This window comes from Paroedura picta, chromosome 4 (assembly GCF_049243985.1).
Source record: "Paroedura picta isolate Pp20150507F chromosome 4, Ppicta_v3.0, whole genome shotgun sequence".
In the NCBI taxonomy this organism is placed as follows: Eukaryota; Metazoa; Chordata; class Lepidosauria; order Squamata; family Gekkonidae; genus Paroedura; species Paroedura picta.
This window is the reverse complement of record NC_135372.1, coordinates 34400868-34422135: the sequence shown is the minus strand read 5'-3', so window position 1 is coordinate 34422135 and position 21268 is coordinate 34400868. Positions and strand designations below refer to the sequence as shown.

General features: G+C 47.4%; 1 protein-coding gene across 5 annotated transcripts in view; it reads left to right on the top strand.

Moving 5' to 3' along the window:
* The window catches only part of PIGC (phosphatidylinositol glycan anchor biosynthesis class C), a 38548-nt gene extending 25718 nt beyond the window's left edge, over positions 1-12830 (top strand). For 2 of the 5 annotated variants that reach the window (XR_013230012.1, XR_013230011.1), the window contains one exon: positions 1992-2292. The gene's annotated coding sequence lies outside the window, so the exon portion shown is untranslated. Of the gene's footprint in view, positions 1-1991; positions 2293-12343 lie in introns of those variants that run through there. The other 3 variants (XR_013230015.1, XR_013230013.1, XR_013230010.1) reach the window with 3 other exon arrangements.
* Positions 12831-21268: the final 8438 nt, after the last annotated feature.

Below are 21268 nucleotides of genomic sequence, written 5' to 3'. Positions count from 1 at the left end.
AGCTAGAATACCTGTAATGTCTTTCCCATCACATTATGGATGTTTTTAAAAACAATAAAGAACATCATTTTGTTTTTCTAAAGCAACAAGCCTTCTGTAAACTTTAAAAGCAATTATCCTCTTTCACTAGAGCACAGCCAGCTCCTGCTAACAGGTTATGGGCCCAGCATACTGTACTACAGTTCTAACAGTAATACCGAGCATATTTGACACACCTTGGAAGCAAATTGGGAACTAATCTAATTATCTTAAGACAGGCAAGATGTATTCCTATGGCCTAGTAATAACTAGGCTGCTGTTATGGCTCTAGTAAAAGCAGAAATATCTAATTAGATCATCATGCACAGAGGGAGAATACTCCAGGTTTGTTCATGCAGTGGAAAACCAGTCTGCTATTACATTTGAATCAAGTTGTTGCTTCTCTTCTGCAACAGATACCACCGGTGGAACTTCATGCTCTTAAAAATGATTGCCACTTGTATGCAAGTGTTCCGCCAAGGCATTTCCTGCCTTTATTCAATCAACTACTGCGTGTGTTGATTGAGCTAAGGCTTGGATATTATACTTCTACAAATTGGAATACAGAAACCAGATGCTCCAGAGGGATAATTGTCCTTTTGCTTCAACCTGGATTTTTGCTTTTGCTTTTTTTGGAGGGGAAATCATTCTGCCTGTGGAATGTTCACTCGTATTCAGCTTAAGTGAAATATAATGTTTTGAGAGGGGATGAGGAATATGACAGTGGTCTAAAGATTCGCTCATAGAAAGCGTTATGATGAAATGTCACACTGTGCAATTTTTCAGCTGTATATCAAAGCTTGTACTAACGGCTGGTTATAAAAGCCAGCAGTGAAGCCTTCAAGAAGACTTGCCAACATTATAGGCACTGCTGATTTAGATCAGACTCCTGGCTTTGAAGGTGTATTAAACGGAATGGTAGAGGGTGGGATCAACATTTGCCTTGGCTCTTTTGCCCTTTATAAGTTCCAGCTGGACAGCAGAAAAACAGTGCGGGCAGGAGAGGGGGAGAACTGAAGGATGCTTTGGAAGTTTTGTGAGACTTTGTGAAGCAACACACACAAAAGGACACACAAATGTGCTGCATGATTCTATCTAGCTCCACACTTACTTGTAAGTGTGGAGCTAGATAGAATCATGCAGCACATTTGTGCCAGAACCACTGGGTTTCAGGTGCTTCTGGAAACCCAGAAAGCTTTCGCCCTTCACAAGCAGCATTCTTGTAGTATCTCTACTTCCTCCAACAGCACTGAAGGAGAAGCTGAAAACTCTCAGGGAGCCCAACCAGTTTCCAGGTTCTCTTTCAGCTCCAAAATATGTTCATGTACCTTTGATTTGAGGGTTTTGATCCTGCTGCTGACATCCAACAACAACCAAGTATTTCATAGGGCAGTTCAGCAATACAGTCATTAAAACAAAATCAAGGAAATGCCCTGGCTAGCCCGATCTCTTTAGATCTCAGAAGCAAAGGAGGGTTGCTGTATTTGGATGGGAGACCATGCAAAAAGGCAAGCAATGGAAATGAGAAAAAGTATATAAATACTGGGCTAAAGTTCATACTACATTGCAGAAAATGTGGGGTCTTAATTTTCCACTGAAACCTGAAAATATGCTATTAAGTATACCACCGCAGTGCCTCCCAACACAAACCAGAACCTTATTCTTCTATGCAACGACAGCAGCAAGACTGGTTATAGCCAGAAAATGAAAGATACAAGATTTACCTTCAATAGAGGATTGGCTGGCCAAACTGGCGGATTTGGCCAAGATGGCCAAACTGACATTGATGGTTAACAGAAAAACTGATGATGTCTTTCAAGAACAAAGGGGTCCTTCTCTGAACTATTTAAGAAAATAAGGGACACAGGGATAGAATGGGGTTTTATACTAAAATGTTTGTAGAGTACAGTTTATATCATCTAACTAATGTAGTTTATTTATATTAACATTTTTAATATCTTTGTTGTTGTTAGGTGCGAAGTCATGTCTGACCCATCGCGACCCCGTGGACAATGATCCACCAGAGTTCAAAAGCCCCAATTCTTTGACGCTCGGCCTTCCTTATGGTCCAACTTTCGCAGCCATACAGTGCAACTGGGAATACCATAGCCTTGACTAGACGCACTTTCGTTGGCAGGGTGATATCTTTGCTTTTTAGGATGCTGTCTAGATTTGCCATAGCTTTCCCCCCCAGGAGCAAGCGTCTTTTCTTATATCTTAATATAATAATTAAAAAAATGTAATAATAATAATAATAAAGGCAAGCAATGGCAAACAACCTCTGAATGTCTCTTGCCTCAAGAAACCTACGAGGTCGCTGTAAATCAGCTGTGACTTGATGGCATTTTCCACCACCACCACAGTGATTGCACATGTTTCCTTAACAGCATTCTTTCAACATCCAGGATCTTATATCAATGGCTCCTTTGAAAAAGATAGCCGCTTTTTCAGTGGTAGGTGCATTCTCCCTAGCAAGTAAAAGGCCATTAGCCCTTAAGCAGAACAGCCTGGTCCCATATGCAAGAAGGGAGCGATGGCATCATCTTGTGAAGGAAGGGAAGCTTCTCAAGACACTCAAGAAGGGGAACAGTTCCAAATGGAATGTCTCAATATGCTTTGCAAACAATGCAGCAGCTCTTCACAGTGCATGAGTGAAGTTGGGACCCAGGACAGACGCATTACCTCCACTTATGATCGTGGACAAATGTGGTGGGTCACAGATAATTTTTACACTCACACAGATGCTCAGGGCTCATGGCACTGGCTCCCCAGGCATTCCCCCCTTCACCCTCCTGGTCCTTCACTTTTAAAATCCTGTAGATCTCGTTGGAATTACTGTGGTCTGTTGATTGGGAAAGTATCTAGGGCTGGATGCAGAATTGAGGATCGTGTTCATTTGGGATCATAGGCTGATAAGGTTCGCAGCCTTTGATGAGATGTCACGTCTACAGATGAACAGTTTGTACCAGCCCCTGTGGATGGAGAGTGCTCTTTCAGCCGATGCCTTAATTCTATGCTTATGGAAAACAGAGCTTTTGCAAGGGAACCCACTGACCTGGGAATCAACCCCAGTTTTACCTTCCCACCAAGATTTTTCATACAAGATACACCCAGTGCAAAGCTCCCTGATACTCCTATTCATTGAATTCACAGCTCTGCTGTGTCACGGATGCCGCAAAGATTGCAGTCCCTACATCACTATGATTACAAGTGGACAAGAGACAAATGTTCCAACTGGACTCCAGCCTCCATGGTTCTCTTCCGGAGACCGTCTTCACAGAAAGGGTCTGATCTACCGTCCATGGGCTGCAGCCTTCAAAGGCCATTAGTAAAACGGAGTGGGGGTGGAAGGGTTAAATCCCTGCACGGCCCCAAGGCAAACTGAAAGTGGCAGGAGCCAGCAAACTGTATGCTGATGCTGAGTAGCCACAACAGAAAACACAGCGTGATACTGCTTTCAACTCACAGATCAAAACATCTCAGGTATCATGTCAGAATTCACATGGAAACAGTAGCACCAGAGAAACCCGGTCCGAATAATCTCTCCCTCTGCTGGCCACAGAGATGATGTCGCCTATGCCATATCTCTAAACTAGGGCTGGCCAAACTGTAGCTCTCTGGATCTCCATGGACTACAATGCCCATGAGCCCCCGCCAGCACTGGAGAGCCACAGTTTGGCTGCTCCTGCTCTACAGCGTTGTTCAGATGACAAGTTGCCTTGTCTAAATCGCTTGACTTTATTGACAGACTGGGGTGGGTGGGTAAGGACACGGGTTTAAGCATGATTATGTTTGCTTTTGGTTGCATCTGGTACTCCTTGTAGACTGCTGCCAGTTGGCCACAATTAAGTAGTGCCTGGGCTACAGCTTGGTTTTTACAGGAGCAATATATTTTTTTGTCACACGAACGTGCCTGGTTGATGAGCAATGAGTTCCATTGTAACGTACTTTGATTCTTAATATTTTCTTTAAAAAGTTAATAATGGTGAGAATTCATTCAGCAATCCAATGTGGCCTCCAAGGAGGCAGCACTACCAGGAGAGAATAATACAGATTGCCTTTAATGGCACAAGGAGTGAATTTTTTAGTGCATTTTAAGTGCAACATATTCCCTTTGGTTACGATTAGACCGGTATGCAGAAATTCTTCCTCGCTGAAAGTCATTACTGTATTATAGAAGATGGAGAAGAGCAGCACCCATTGGCTGGCAAGTTAAAACGACCTAGCAACAAGCCGGGTTCATGCTATGCTGGCAGAGGTACACAGGGCAAGATAGTGTTGCCAAAATTTACAAGACGCATTGGGGCGTGGTTGCTGTTGCTTTAGTGAATCTGGCAGCATCGTTTGTGGCGGAGGGCAGGAACTAGGTCCCTCTCTGGGTGTGGCCGATAGTAGTTTGGAGAGGTTTTGTTACTTGACGTGGGTGGGTGACTGAGGAGCTTGAAAGGAGTTTGGAAAACTTCAGCCGTTTGCTTTTAGGCCTTCCTAGAGACCGTTTTCAGCGAGACACCCAAGTAAACTGGAGAACTTGGCCATTCGTTGATCAACAAGCCATTTGTAACCAGGTAAACCACCTTCTCCCCCATCCCCATTACGCCCTCTACTTAGGGATGCTAGTCCTCAGGTGGAACCTGGGCATCCCCTGGTTTTACAGGTTATCTCCAGGCGACAGAGATCTGTTCCTCTGGAGGAAACGGCTACATAGATGGGCAGACTCTATAACATCATGCTCCAATAAGGTCCCTTCCCACCCCAAATCTCCTGTCTCCACCTGGAGGTTTGAAGGTGGAGGGTGGGGTTTAGGAAGGGGAGGGAACTTGTTAGGGTTTAATACCATACAGCAGTGGTCCCCAACCCCCAGGCCAGGGACCGGGATCGGTCCATGGATCAGTTGGTACTGGAACACGGCTGCTCCTTGTCTTCCTCCCCGGCTGCTGCCTCGGGGCTGCCCTGCCACTCTGCCACTGGGTCACCTTTGGTGCTCTCCGGCGGCCGCCATGGCTGGGGCTCCCCCTTGGCGTGGCACTGCACAGCTGATGCTGGCAGCGTCCCCCAGCAGGCGGCAGGAAATCAGGGGTGCCAGCGGGAAAGCAAGTGGAGCAGAGGCTCAGGCGGCGGCGACGTCCCTCGGCAAAAGACTACCCTCCAGTAAAATTGTCAAGTATTGACCGTGGTTGGGGGCCACTGCCACACAGTAAAACAGATCTCCATGGACTACAATGACCATGAGCCAGACCTTGTAAAACAGCTCTTTCCTCTGGGAGAAATGGAATAATCCTGTTTGGTAAATAAATAACAGCTATCTCCATAGTCTGAGGCCAGCTGTAATTCTGGGAGATCCCAGCTCCCACCTGGAAGTCGGCAACTCCAGTTGCTGAGCTTCACAGACATCCCCCCACCCTTTCCCTTAAGCGATACAGTAGTTAGAGTTCAGGTGAATGGACTCATTACCTCTGATTTCCAGGAGAAACAGATCAGTTCACCTGGAGAAAATGGTCTCCTTGGAAGATGGATTCTATGGCATTATATACTCTTGAAGTCCCACCCCTTCCCAAGCTCTGCCTTCCTCAGGTTTCACCTGCCCTCCTCAGGTTTCTTCCAGGTGTTTTCCAGTCCGAGGCTGGCAACCCAGAAAGATCACGGGTTTGGATGCTTTCCACGGGGTTGCTGACCGCACGAGAAGGAACCCCCCAAATAAGGAACTGCATGTCTACAGTTTTCTTTGGGAAAAGTGGCCCAGGGGTTGGGGAACACGGTTTTAGAATTCTCGTGCTGGTAGTGGTTCCCTGCACCGTCTAGACCCCCACATGCTATTTTAAAACAAGCACCAAGAGGGGGAGCAGTCAACTGCGTGTGCATGTGTGTGATAAGTGTCATCAAGCTACTTCTGATTTATGGCAACCCTATGAATGACCTCCCAAACGTCCTGTTGGTAACAGCCTTGCTTAAGTCATGCAAATCGCGGGATGTGGCTTTCCCCGGACTGAGTCAGCCCATCTCATGTTTGAGCTTCCAACTTGGGATGAGAGCCAGTTTGGTGTAGTGGTTAAGGGCAGTGGCCTCTAATCTGGAGAACTGGGTTTGATTCCCCACTCCTCCACATGCAGCCTGCTGGGTGACCTTGGGCCAAACACAGTTCTCCTAGAGCTCTCTCAGCCTCACCCATCTCACAGGGTGTCCACTGTGGGGAGAGGAAGGGAAGGTGATTGTAACCCGCCTTGAGACTCCTCCAAGTACAGTTTTGTGTTGTCCTTGGCATGCCTGCAGTCCATTGGCAAGTGGCTAATCCCTCCAGTGGTGCTCCACTGTAGCTAGATGTCCCTGTGGCAGCTGGAGACGTAGACAAATGGTGACACCTTAGGACAGTGGTTCTCAACCTGGGGGTCGGGACCCTTTTGGGGATCGAATAACCCTTTCACAGGCAAGCAGCTTGGCTGGGGCGGGGGGGGGGCACTGTTGCCGTTCCTCCTGAAGGTGCCCGCCAATTTATATACAATTTATAACCAATTCATATGCAATCATGAACAATGGTTCTTCACGCCATTGGTCAGTTTTAGTCTAATTTCTGTGAAAGAACGCTTGCATAATTTATGGTTGGGGTCACCACAACATGAGGGACTGTATCAAAGGGTCGCGGCATTAGGAAGGTTGAGAGGACAGTGCAGGGAAGGCAAGGCAAGAGCCCTGGTCCTCTTAGAGGGCAATTCCTGCAAAGGCCAGTGGGTGGCAGTGGGTGAACCGAAGGAGGGAAAGGAAAGTCCTAGGACGAGAAGGGACAGGCTGCTCAGTTCACTGGGGCTGTTTTGCCACAGAGGGCTTTGTTTTAGTCTGCATGTTCTAAACTGATTTAGGGTTACCATATTTTTGAAAAGCAAAAAAAAGAGGACATCTTTCCCAAAGGACAACTTTAAACAGGCAATCGCTATGGCAAATCTCTATTTGAATGGCCCTGCTGTTTAAGTGCTGGTGATTGCTACTAACTAGGGATACATTCCTAACCTTCCAAGCCTCATGTTAAATCTGTGGGTTCAGAGGTGAACATGGACGCCGGTAGCAATTTGAGCTCTTTATTAGGACCCCAGCATGTTACAAGCAGAACTGAAACTGAACCAACAATCCCCACCCCACCCCCGAGAAACCCCAATTTATTTTTATTTTTTAAAATTTATTTAGATTTCTATACCGCCCATTTCTTTGCAGCTCTGGGCGGTTTACACAGAACATTATAATTTACATGAAACATTATGGAAAATTTATAGACAGAAGCACACAACTGATGTTCCCGCCAGTGTATGGGAAGTATTGGCTTAAACTAACTGGATCCAGAAGACGGGATCTAGCCGTGCGTTTGTCAGTTAAACTGTAAGCAACGATCCTGCCTCGGACCTCAAGCTCGGTCCTCAGCAGCCTACAAACACAACCACCCAAAGAAGACATGGAATCATGGAGTTGGAAGGGACCTCCACAGCCATCTGGACCAACCCCCTGAACAACTACCTGCCCAACCACAGTGGCCCCAATTTCATACCCAAATGATTCTCCTCACCACCAAAAAATCTCCAGAATCCAGCCTGGCCTGGAGGAAATTCACCTACTGTCGCATAATAGTGATTAGCAAATTCATGGATATGCAAGGACGGGCCACAAGAGACAACACTGGCACGTCACTTCCTGCCCACCCACTCACAATCTGCCTAAGTTCATCAAATCAGCATTTCTGCCAGATGACTATATAGCCTCTGCTTAAAAACTTTCAAAGCAGGAGAACCCCCCGCCTCCCAAGGAAGCCTATTCCACTGACCGCTCTGTCAGGAACTTCTGGATGTTTAGCCGAAAATTCTTTTCAATTAATGTCAACCCACTGGTTCTGGTCCGTCCCTCTGGGGCAACAGAAAACAACTCTGCTCCATCCTCTATACAACAGCCCTTTAAGTATTGAAGAAGAAGAAGAAGAGTTGGTTCTTATATGCCGCTTTTCCCTACCCGAAGGAGGCTCAAAGCTGCTTACAATCACCTTCCCTTTCCTCTCCCCACCACAGACACCCTGTGAGGTGGGTGAGGCTGAGAGAGCCCTGATATCACTGCTCAATCAGAACAGCTTTATCAGTGCTGTGGCAAGCCCAAGGTCACCCAGCTGGCTGCATGTGGGGGAGTGCAGAATCGAACCCGGCATGCCAGATTAGAAGTCCGCACTCCTAACCATTACACCAAACTGGCTCTCAAACTGGGTATCATATCACCATTTAGTCGTCTTCTCTCCAACCTAGACAGACCAAGCTCCCTCAACCTTTCCTCATACATCTTGGTCTCCAAACCCCTCGCCGTCTTCATAGCCCTCCTCTGGACACGCTCCAGGTTCTCTACATCTTCCTTCAGTTGTGGTGCCCAAAACTGAACACAGTACTCCAAGTGAGGCTGAACCAGAGTGGAGTAAAGCAGTAACATCACTGTGCGTGACCTGGACACTATATCCCTTTTAATACAGCCCTAAATCCCATTTGCCTTTTTAGCGACCGAGTCACCCTGCTGACTCATGTTCAGTGTCTGATCTATTAAGGCCCCCAGGTCCTTTTCACACACGCTACCACCAAGACGAGTCTAGCTCATCCTATAGTGATGCATATGAGTTTTCCTACCCAAATGAAGAACTTTACATTTTCATCAGTTTTTTTAAAAGCCCCAAAGAGGTGGGACACCAAAAAAAAAAAGGACATGTCATCTAAAAAGAGAACATCTGATAACCATTTTCTCTTGTTTTGCCATCAATTTATGTTGGCCTCCCACAGGGTTTTCAAGCCAACAGGCACATGGAGGTATTTTTGCCACTGCTGGCCTCTCCATCGCAATTCTAGCTTTATTGGTGGTCTTCCATCCAGGCACTAACCAGGGTTGCCTCTGCTTAGCTTCTGAGTTCTTGATGAGGTCGGGCTAGCTTGGACCATCCATGCCAGGGCTTGGCTGATTAAGGGTACTCTCTATTTTCTGGAATGTGTCCTGGATAAATCTCTCTTTCTCTCTCTGTTTTGTTTTTGCTTTGGAGCATGCGGGAGTTAGTCATCTTTCCGAGTGAATCTCCTCTGCCCGCCCTCCCTCGAGGCAGGAATTAAGTACAATCTTGTTGAAATGCTTTTGCAGGAACAGATGCACTGTGTAGAATTCAATCCAACATTAGACACCCAGCAAGGAAGGCCAGCCTCTCGGTGGGACCTGGGGATCCCGGGGAATTATAGCTCATCTCCAGGCAACAGAGATCAGTTCCCCTGGAGAAAACAGCTGATTTGGAGGGTGGACTCCACTGAGGTCCCTCCCTGCCCCAAATCCCGCCCACTCCTGGCTCCACCCCCAAAGTCTCCAGGTATTTCCCAACCCAGAGCTGGCAACTGTTGTGGAGACAGTAAGTTTCCTACTTACGGAACAATAGAAGACACTTGCTACCAAACTGCTGCTGTGGCCAGAGTGCATTCAGCTTCCCCGCTGCTGGGAAGCCAGTTGACCAGCCTTAGCCAAGATCATCATCTCCCTTTGCAATGATGCCATCCTAAGCAGAGTGACCATCCCCCCTTTCATAAGTCCGAAGGATTTAGCACAGCTTAGGAGTGCACTGCAAGCTCTGATGGGTGATGCTACAGAGCTAGCCTGGAGTTGCACTGATGGGGGGAAGGAATTCAACCAATAACCGTGTCTGGCAGGTGGTTCTTAGTAATGGCCATCCCATGGATCAGACTCATCTTCAGGCGCTGTCAAGAAAAATGTGGGCTGCTTCTGCTGGAATGTGCAAATTCTGTCGTGTGCACAGGGAGGCCAGTCCCCAGGTAGGATCTGAGGATCCTCACCTCCAAGCTGAAGAGGACAGTCCCCCTGGAGAAAATGGCTGCTTCGGAGGGTGAACTCTATGGCATTAAACTCCACTGAGGCTCCTCCCTTCCCTAAAGAGAGCCAGCTTGGTGTAGGAGTTAGGAGTGTGGACTTCTCATCTGGCGAACTGGGTTTGATTCCGTGTTCCCCCACATCCAACCAGCTGGCCTTGGGCTTGCCATGGCATTGGTAAAGTCGTCGTCGTTGTCATCGCCTTCTTCTTCTTCCTCTTCCTCTTCCTCTTCCAAATCCCGCCCTCTCCTGTCTCCACCCCCAAAGTCTCTGGGTATTTCCCAACCCAGAGCCGGCAATCCTATTCCCAGCAGTGTAGATTAAGGACTGTCGGTAAAATGCTGTAGGATAATTTCATTTTCTTTTAACCGAATGAACGAGCAGATTCCTGGCTTTAGAATCAGTAGAGGACCAACGATTGCCAAGTAAAATGGTGGAGACTTTTTCAAACTTTTGACCAAGGAGGAACCCCTGAAATATTTTCCAGGCTTCAAGGAACCCCGGAAGTGGTGCTGTGCCCCTTCAGAGAAGTGGGCGCGGAAGTAAGACGTGAGAACCGCCAATCAATCGGTCCATTTTTCCATCTTGGAGAAAGAGACTAGGCTTGTAGAGCAACAGGAGAGTGGGCTCCGGTGACGTCTAGTGATGTCAGCGGCCTGCTGAACTTTCTGGGAAAGGCTGCATAACCCCAAGGTTCCCCAGAACCCTGTTTGGGAATCTCTGGAGTCGATCCTTTGGCAACGGGTGTGACTGTAGACGGCAAGAGGGCCTCGAGCGGCGATCCTACAGGTGTTGCAAGCAGATCCCTGTTTTCATTGTGAAACCTTAGCGGGTCTGTAATCAGATGCCTCCCTCTTTCCCGCAATTCACATGGCAGGGATCCCAACCCCTCCCCCGTCCCCTTCCCCCCTTCCCCCCCCCCGCGCCAGCTTCCAAGGGGGGGAGCTCATGCCGTCCCCGCAGTTCCAGGCCCCGCAAGTTGTCCTACGTGCTGCGTTGGCTTCTTAAAAGCTCTCAGACAAGAATCAATTTTATTGTGACAGAGATTACTGCAAAATGCATTAGGAATTTGATTACTGTGGCAGCGGTCGCCGAGAAGTATTTTGGAAAGGATCCCAGATGTATAAAAGACCTTTTCCAGATGTACGAGAGAAAACTCTGGTATGAGCGACTCCTTGTTTCAATTTCTTTTTAATTGCAAAGCTGTTTGAAGAGTATATTTCATCCAGCCCTTTCCTCCTCGGACTGCCGTTAGGACCGACTGGGTCACACAAGGCTGACGGCAGAGAGGGACACCCATCGGGAGGGCAAAGACACAAGGGGGACCTCAGGTTCGGAATGTGTTTAGAGGGACGCGTAGAGGAATGGCACGGGTATCGTCTTCCCGATTGGAGTATTCCTGTGCGGCGGCGTTTCTACTCAGTTCTGCACAGGAGCTTGAGTTTGAAAACGACCAGGATTTTCTGCCTGAGTTGCATGGCAGAGCTGAAGGACATAAAGGAATCACGCGGCACCTTGAAGACTAAACCGGTTTATTGCAGCAGGCGCTTTCAATATATCGGAAAGGTGCCCTGAGATTCCTTGTTGAGTTTTGTTGCAATGGCCTAGACTGACTCATATACATTGCAGAGAGTTGCTTAAGGTCATGAGCATCATTTATTCATGTAACACTTAAAAACAAAACAATCCTCTTAGCTAAAAGATCACAAAGCGGCTTACAACGGTTGAAACGAACAAACGCCGGTGTGATAAAATTAGCAGCACAGAACAATAAAAAGCCAAACCATAAAAACAACCACTGCCCTAAAGCAGCAAACGCAACAGAACGCAGATCAAAATAACTAAGATGCACAAAAAAACCCATTGTACTAAAGCAGTACTAAAGCAGTAAACACAACAGAACAGAGAACAAAACAACTAAAGATGCAACCCCAAAGACACATGTGAAAGAATGCTAATAACACCCTCTGTTCCCCACCGACTCAAGTTTTACACAGACACCTCCAGGTTCTCCAAATTCTTTCCCCCCACCCCCAATTTTACAGATTCCCTTTCTTTGGAAGCCCGCAGAGGAGCCTTGGGAGCAGTGATTTACCCATGGGGTCTGGGTTGGGAAAGACCTGGAGACTTTGGGGGTGGAGCCAGGAGTGGCGGGATTCTGGGCAGGGACCTCGTATAATGCTATGGAGTCCACCCTCCAAAGCAGCCATTTTCTCCAGAGGAACTAATCTCTGTTGTCTGGAGATGAGTTGTAATTCCAAGGGATCCCCTGGTCTCACCTGGAGGCTGACATCCCTATTTACACATGGCGATCTGGATCAGTCCCATTTCCACACTGGTTTCCCTCGGCCTTGTCGATGTAGTCATTGTTATTTCACATTCTGGCTTTCCTAAATGGTACAATCGATGGTGTTACAAGGGCAGAACTCAACCGAACTGTTTGCATTTATCATTCCAGATGGGGAACCTCGTCGGTCTGTAGGAGCAAAACAAAAGACTCCAGTGCCAACTTAAAGATGAAAAACGCTCACTCCAGTTTCTGCAAGACGCCTGCCTCTGATGAAGCAAGCTCTAACTCACAGAACAATCATAACAGGATCAAGATTTGTTACATTTTTTTTGGTGTCACCAGATCCCAACTTTGTACTTGTGTGATGGGTAGGAATGGCCACCATTTTCTTTATCAGCCCAAACAGACAGATTCATGCCATGTAAACTGAGTCACAGCTCATGTGTGTGTGTCAAATTCCATTAAGTTGCAGCCAATCTGTGGCCATCCCAGAGTGAGGATTTCAAGAAAAGTGAGAAGCCGAGGTGGTTTGCTATAGCCTTCCTCAACAGAGTCTTCCTTATACCGACCCTGCTTAGCTTCTGAGGTCTCAGGAGCTCAAGCTGTACCATGCCTCCTTCCCTCCTAAGTCAACGCTTAGACAAGAGCAAAGTTATGGCATTATGGAGGAGATCATATATTTATACTCCACTTTTCACTCCAACTGGGACCCAACTAGGGATGCCAACCTGCTGGTGGCAGCTGGAGATACCCCACTATTACAACTGATCTCTAAGTGACAGAGATCAGTCTGCCTGGAGAAAATGGCTGCTTTGAAAGGTAGACACTGTGGCAGTGATGGTGAACCTTTTAGAGACCCAAAGTGCCAACACGGCAATTTAACCTGAATATTTCCCTTCTTTTGTTTCCCCCCTTCTTCTTCTGTGACCCTTTCCCCCTCGTTCTGCCTCTTTGTTGTTGAGCTGCTTATTTTTAGTTTTTGTTTCCCCCTTTTTTCCACCTCGCACCTTTCCCCTTCCTTCCCTTCCTTCTTCACCTTGGCTCCATTGAGGGGAGGTGGCGATGCCAGGTGTGCATGCATGAGGGCAGCGGTGTGCATGCATGAGGGCGGAGTTTGGCCCTGCTCTGATCTCTCCAGGATCCGTTCAGTGCAGCCTTCCTACTCCTGCGGACGCTTGCAGACGCCAGCCCAGCTGAGCGGCCTGATCTAGCCAATTGCTTCCTGTGTCAGGGATCACATGGGAAGAGTCCTCCCCATCCTCTAGGTGCCAGGAAGCCAGACCTTTCCATCCCCTCCAGGGTCATCAATGGTCATTTGGGGGGGCAGAAGGCAGGTTGACAGGACCATAATTTTTGGGCTTCAGTTACCATGTCCAGCCATTTCCCAACTCAGGCAGGCAAAAACAGTCCCGTTTGTGTTTTCTGGAGGTGGGAAATGAGCTGGGAAAGGGGGGGGGCAGGTAACCAAGCAGCCTTCTCCTGATCATACAGGGGTCTGAGCACTTTGCTCTTAAGCCAGCCATTTACCAAAAATGGCTTTTGGGGCTCCAGTTACCATGTCCAGCATCTCAGAAATTCACCTAGACATAAAGTCCAAAAGAACCCAAATCCCCCTCCCCCCCGCAAAAGGGGGGGAGAATGCTGTATCATTCTGGCGTTTCTCTATAGCAATGCAGCAGTCTTGATTTTTACTTGAAATTCATTTGTATTGTAGCATTACCGCATAGCAAAGCAGAAGTGTCTTAAAAAAAAAAAAATTCAGGGCTTGGGGAAGAAGAAATTTTCAGTCCACAAGACAACTGCTGTGCTGTGATTGGTGGCTTGCTGTGATTGACAAGCCAAGTAGGGTGGAGGAGAAGCTCGTTTTGCTTTCTCCTGCAGCCTGGTAGGGAGGAAATAGCTGCAACAGGCAGAGGAAAAACGCATGGAGTTTCATCCACGTGGAGGGCTGCAAATGCAAAGTTTACCATCTCGCGTTTGTAAGCAGGCCACACACATTCTACCCCTTCGTGCTGAAACGGTCAGCGTTTCCTTGGCAGTCAGGATATTCGAACTTGGGTCTCCCAAATCCTAGTCCCACCTTCTAACTACTATGCCACACTGACATTTATGGTACAAACGCAGAGTTACAGCAAGAGTTCTGTCTCAAGGAAGAATGAGAAAAGCAAAACAAAGCAAGGACCAGTCAGAGCTGATTCCTTGGTGGATTAGAATCACAGAATTATAGAATCATAGAGTTGGAAGGGGCCATACAGGCCATCTAGTTCAACCCCCTGCTCAACGCAGGATCAGCCCTAAGCATCCTAAAGCATCCAAGAAAAGTGTGTATCCAACCTTTGCTTGAAGACTTCCAGTGAGGGGGAGCTCACCACCTCCTTAGGCAGCCTATTCCACTGCTGAACTACTCTGACTGTGAACATTTTTTTCCTGATATCTAGCCTATATCGTTGTACTTGAAGTTTAAACCCATTACTGTGTGTCCTTTCCTCTGCAGCCAATGGGAACAGCATCCTGCCCTCCTCCAAGTGACAACCTTTCAAATACTTAAAGAGGGCTATCATGTCCCCTCTCAACCGTCTTTTCTCCAGGCTGAACATTCCTGATTATATTAGAAATAATCTCTGGCAGAGTTTTCAAGCCATACAAACAGATTGTCCACGCATCGTCACCTTTATGTCCACCATTCTGAAGTCATCCAGAAAACCATTTGGAAAATGTGGTTTTCGACATTAACGAAATTAGTTTGCTGTTCCTTCAGAAAAGCCTTAGGATTGCACTGCTAATGCTTGTCTAGAGCTGCCAGGTTTCCCGTTATGGTGGAAGACCTCCCACTGGCAACCCTTTTTTCCCACTTGGAGAGGCAGCAGGAGAAAAATAAGCAAACAAACAACAGTGTGATGTAACTTCCGGGAAAATCCTGGAAGTGAAGTCATTTTTCTTTAGAAATTGCTAGAAGCTCTCTCGTTTTACCACAGAGTCTCTGGCATTTCTAGAGAGGTATAAAGTCACTTTGGGGCATTTCCAGAAGTCAGTTTCACATATTAAATCTGTGGGTTCGGTCAGGATGTGACTCTTCAGCTCCGGCACAAAGAGAACTTTTTGGGACAAGGAGGAAAACTGAACAGCAACAGGGAAAACACACTGGCTCTATATACATGTCCAACTTATTCAGGCCACACCCCCTAGACACACTATTGGTTGTTAATGGCATTTACGATTGGCTACTAAACATATTATGTCAATTGGCTGCTTCAAATATTCTGGCGAATCACAATTGAGGACTGAGGAAACAGGTACTGGCACAAGCTCAGATACATAAACTCTATGGCATGAATGGATATCCACATACATAACATACTTCTAGTGTGATACCATAGATTTGCATTCTTGGGACTTTAACAGTAGCAGAGGGATCCTACTTAGAAAATTTATTTACAGAATTTCCCAGTTGCTGTTTTCCAAGCTTGAACAAGCACTTGAAGAAGAGTTGGTGTTTCTACCCTGCTTTTCACTACCTGAAGGAGTCTCAAAGAGGCTTACAATCGCCTTCCTCTCCCCACAGCAGACACCCTGTGATGTAGGTGGGGCTGAGAGAGCTCTGAGAGAACTGTGACACCCAAGGTCATCCAGCTGGCTGGACATGGAGGAGGAGAGGGGAGAAAAACCCAGTTCTCCTGATTAGAGGCCACTGCTCTTAACCACGACACCAAGCTGGCTTTTTCACAGAGGTGAAAAGGAAGCAAGTGGAAGGAATTTACGATTAAGATTTCAATTCAGGCACAGCAGCAGACGACTAGCGCTAACCATATAAATAAGGTTAAAGGAGCCAGTCAGGCAAAAAAAGAAAAAAGCCACCTTAAATGCCAAAGACAACATGAAAAGTTTGAAATGGTAGTGGAAAAAAAAATGGCAACCAGTTGGATTCAAAAGAAACATGAAAATGAGAAATTATTCATTGGTTTCTGTGAACCGAAGGAGTCGAATTTCATCTGAAAGGGTCAGAGTCTGACAGAACAAATAAAAATTCAGTCTTGGGATGTTGCACAATGGAGTAAACGTACCCAGTTCCAGGGCCTTGACCTGACCCCAGTCTGCAGCAAAAAGGACTCTTCCACTCTGCTTTCCTCCTGATAAATCTACATCGGATCCCTGGAATTCTCAGACTGTATCTGATAGAGCCTCGCAGTAGGACAGGGGCTATGGCTGAGAGGCATAATAATAACAATTATTTTATTTTTGGATTCCGTCCTTCCTAGAGCTCAGGGTGGCTGACAGCGTGGTTTAAAATGACCTCACAAGTAAAACCAAATGAACTTTAAACATTAACACGTTTTTATAATTTACAGTAGGAAGGAGAAAGAGAAGGAGAAGGAGAAATCTGTAAAACTGGGGCTCTGGCTTGAGGCAAATAACTTGATCTTGCTCCTACCATGATATACTCCCAGTCCAAAGGGCTGCCAGGTCCCCTTTGGCCACTGACAGGAGATGGGGGCGGGGGTAGGGTCAATCCTGGAGATTTGTGGATAGAGGATAGAGACCACAATGGGGTACAATGCTATAAAGTCCATCTTCCAGAGCAGAGGTAGTCAAACTGCGGCCCTCCAGATGTCCGTGGACTACAATCCCCATGAGCCCCTGCCAGCATTCGCTGGCAAGGGCTCATGGGAATTGTAGTCCACGGACATCTGGAGGGCCGCAGTTTGACTACCCCTGTTCCAGAGCATCCATTGTATCCAGGGGAACTGTACCCTGTAGCCTGGGGATCCAGTTGATCCCCAGGTCTCACCTAGACCCTGAATTCCCTACCCAGTGCCATCCATTTCTGTCCCGCTAAAGAGGTGTGGTCCCACTGGCACTGAAGTTGTTCCAGTGTCACACTGTGCCAGCGAATCTCCCAATTGCGTTTACTCCAGGAAAGCCTTAGCATTGCCCCGCCGGTGCTTCTACAAAAGGGGCATTTCTGCTGGACGCGAGCCCGCTCTGGAGGAGGCAGCCGGTCATTAAAAGGAGCCATGCACGGTCGCTATATTGTTCTTAGGTTGAATATCCATCACTTGCGTCGTTTGCCTTCCTTCTTGTAGCGCGCAGCATAATACAGGAAAAGCCGAATGAAAAACAGATGTCGCGCAGTGAAATGCTTGGGGGTGGGGGGTTCGTTTTCCTTTATGCAATATTTTATAGACAGTTACTAAAAAAAAAAAATCCTGCACACACACAGAGAGAGAGAGAGAGAGAGAGAGAGAGAGAGAGAGAGAGCAGGCGTAGGAGCAAGGTTATCTGTCCAGAGCTTTCTCGATGTGGACGGATGAATGTATGCCTTGAAAAAGTGTTGTGCCAGTCAGATGCTTAGAAGAAAGATCAGCCCTTGAAAACACACCTCACAAATAAATTAACTGCAAACTGGTTCCGATACTGGAGGCGGCAGGTGGGGCCCAAAACCTGAACGCAAAATCTTTTTCTTGTACTTTTCAAAAATGACTCCTCTGTGTCTAACCCAGGCTTTCTCTACCAGGGTTTCGGGAAACCCTGGTGTTTCTTGACGGCCCTGGAAGGGCTTCCTGAAAGGGTGGGAGTAAATTAATTTTTATATATATTTTTAAATTGATTAAACATTTATCGGGTGGTATGACCATATATGCTCATGTTGACCCCCCCCCATGGCCTGTGATGGGCCTGGAGGGGGTGGCAAGGCAGCCGTTATGCTTCCCAACCATTTTCTGCATGATCGTGCCACTTCTGGGGTTTCTTGAAGCCTGAGGAATGTTTTAGGGATTTCTGAACACTAAAAATGTTGAGAAAGCCTGGTCTAAGGGCTGCAAGACCTTGTTGGACTTCTACCAGAACATCTGAACAACAGATCAGAACTCAAGGAACTTATACGTACATTCTTTTTTTCTGCTCTAGTTTCTATTTCCCTGTTTCTATTTGCAACACCCCTCCCATCTTATTTATTTCTTTTGTGATTCATATTCCACCCTATCTGCAGAATCTCAGGGCAGATCACAGCAGTGGTCCCCAACCCGCGGGCTGCAGCCCGGTGCCGGGCCATGAAGGCCTCAGCGCCGGGCCGCGGCTTCCTCTTTCCGCCCCCCCCCGAGGTGAGAAGCTTGCCAGGCCGCGAGCAAATCGGCCGCCAAAGCGGCCGATTAGCTTGCGACTCGGCAAGCTTCTTGTTTCGGGAGGGGGGAGGGAGGAGAAACTTGCCGGGCCGCGAGCTAATTGGCCGCTTTGGCGGCCGATTTGCTGGCGGCCCGGAGGGGCGGAGAGAGGGAGTCGTGGCCGCCGGCATGGCGGCGGCGCAAACGCACATGTGCGGACTGCTGCCCATACGCGTTTGTGCCCGGCAGAAGCGCAAACACACATGTGTGAAAGCTCTGCGCATGCGTGCATGCGTGTTTGTGCTGGGGCTGCCCACCCCCCACTCCAGCGCAGCGGTCCGTAGCAGCCGGAAGGTTGCGGACCGCTGGATTACAGAATTGTAAAATACATATAAAATTTCTGACTTTCTGACCTTCTGATTGGGATAAAAATGATCAGCAGTGGGGAGGAGGGTAGCCAGGGACAGGTGAGCCCCTGCCTTGGGTAGGAGGCTGGCAACCCGATGCCAACCTCCAGGTGAACTCCAGAGATCTCCCAGAATTACAGCTCATCTCCAGACTGCAGAGATACATTCTTCTGGAGAAAATGGCTGCTTTGGAGGGTGGATTCCATGGCCGTATATGCAGCCATTGAAGATTGCCAGGTGATGTAGTTTCTATCACACACTCTCAGTGTAACCTACCTCACACTCAGATCTCACAAAGGGAGCTGTCCCTCTCGGAAGCATATGCCCTGAAATGCTTGTGGGTCACTTATGGGCTACTGGACTGGAATCTAACTCAGACTTTTCATTCGTCCGTCCACCCATCCATCCCATTTATATACTGCCCCCTCACTATGAGGGCAGTGTACATATAACCAGTTGGAAACATACACTGAACTATTTTTTAATGGCATAAACAGATCAAACAGTTATAATACCAACATCCAAAATGTAATTCGGAAACATTGAACAATAACTGCAGCAATTTCTCAACCAGGGTTTTATGAAAACCTGAGGTTTCTTGATGGCCCTGGAAGAGAGTTAGTTATTTTAAAATATATATTTAAAACATTTAAAACATTTAGGCCCATATATGGTCATGTTGACTCACCTCCCCATGAAATGGGCCCATAAAATGGCCAATGATGGGCATGTCAACCCATTCCCTGCTTCCATACTGACCAATGATGGGCCCAGAGGGGATGGGAAGGGGAGGAGCCCTGGGTGGGCGTGTGCACAGCTGTGCTTCCCAACCATATTCTGTACGTTTGCCGATTCGCTTGATCCACATAAACTATATTCAAGTGGCCTCCATCTTTGCTAAATATGGACTGCATGGACATTATGCACACCAACCCGTTGTGTAAAATGGTGTAAGTACTGTTTCATATACTAAGGGTCACTGTAAATTGTGGTTTTGAAAGAAGAGTAGGTTTTTATACCCAACTTTTCACTACCTGAAGTAGTCTCAAAGCAACTTACAATTGCCTTCCCTCCCTCTCCCCACAACCTCACCTTGTGAAGTAGGTGAGGATGAGAGCTCTGAGAGAAACTGCACTAGGAGAACAGGACTGTGACTAGCCCATGGTGACTGCATGTGGAAGAGTGGGGAATCAAACTCGGCTCTCCGGATTAGAAGCTGCTACTCTTAACCACTTCTTGTTTCTTTTTTCCTCTGTTTGTCTTTGAAAAATGTGACTTTTTATGTGGTGAATCTCCCACAGGGTGGGAAAAGTGGGATTAAAAGGCCTTGTCCCTTTGAATCATTTTAAAGAATTCTGTTTGGCTCACCGATTGTCTTGCCAAGATCTATTTCCCCACAGGAATTAATCACAGCAGTTTAATTAACTCATCATCTCAGCTAATCTTGGTCCTCAGACAGTCGGTGTGACAGAAAGATGTGAGAAAGAAATTTGGAGATCTTCATGGAAGAATGGATCTCACTTTTCCTATCAGACTACAAGTAGAAAATCACATTTTGAGTGCTGCACAAGGGGATAATTGAGGTACCTAGGGTTGGCAGTCTTCAATTAGGACCTGGAAAACTCCCAGAATTAAAACTAATCTTCAGAAATCTGTTTCCCTGGAGAAAACGGCTGCTTTGGAGGCTGCTTTGGAGAGCATTATACCTCACTTCTCATACCTCCGCAAACCCAGGCTTAATACGGACTGTAAGAGTACATTGAGCCTCTTGTGGCACAGAGCGGTAAGGCAGCAGAAATGCAGTCTGAACGCTCTGCCCATGAGGCTGGGAGTTCGACCCCAGCAGCCGGCTCAAGGTTGACTCAGCCTTCCATCCTTCCGAGATTGGTAAAATGAGTACCCAGCTTGTTGAGGGGTAAACCGACAACCAAAATGACTGGGGAAGGCACTGTCAAACCATCCCGTATTGAGTCTGCCATGAAAATGCTAGAGAGCATCACCCCAAGGGTCAGACATGACCCGGTGCTTGCACAGGGGATACCTTTACCTTTTTTACCTTTTTAAGAGTACATTATTCAGGGGTGGCCAAACAGTGGCTCTCCTGGCGGGGGCTCATGGGAATTGTAGCCCATGGATATCTGGAGAGCCACAGTTTGGCCACCCCTGCCAGATTTCTCAACCTACCCACCACACAGCCCATACCAGTTGTCCGGCAGCACTGGAAATGAGATGGGGTGGGTTGGAGGGCAGCTCGGCATTGGGGGGAGCCTCCCATCAGGGACCCCTGTGTGTGGGGCCTGGAGCAGCTGCCCTGGAAGCCCGGTGTAAGTCTGTCCTTCTGAGAGGAAGGCAGCCTCTGGTCTTTAGAAGAAGGTAGAGCCTGAGGCACGTATGGTTTTACGAAGTTAATAATCTTGCCAGAGTTGACATTGTGACGCATATGAACATTTTACTGTTTCATAAACTTTCAAATAAAAAGGGAAAGAGGCTGTTGGAATTTCAGTTTTTACCTCAGGGATTTGTCACTTCATGCTGCCACGTGTATAGACCAGGGCCTAGCAGAGAAGGCTTCAGCGGGTCTATGATCT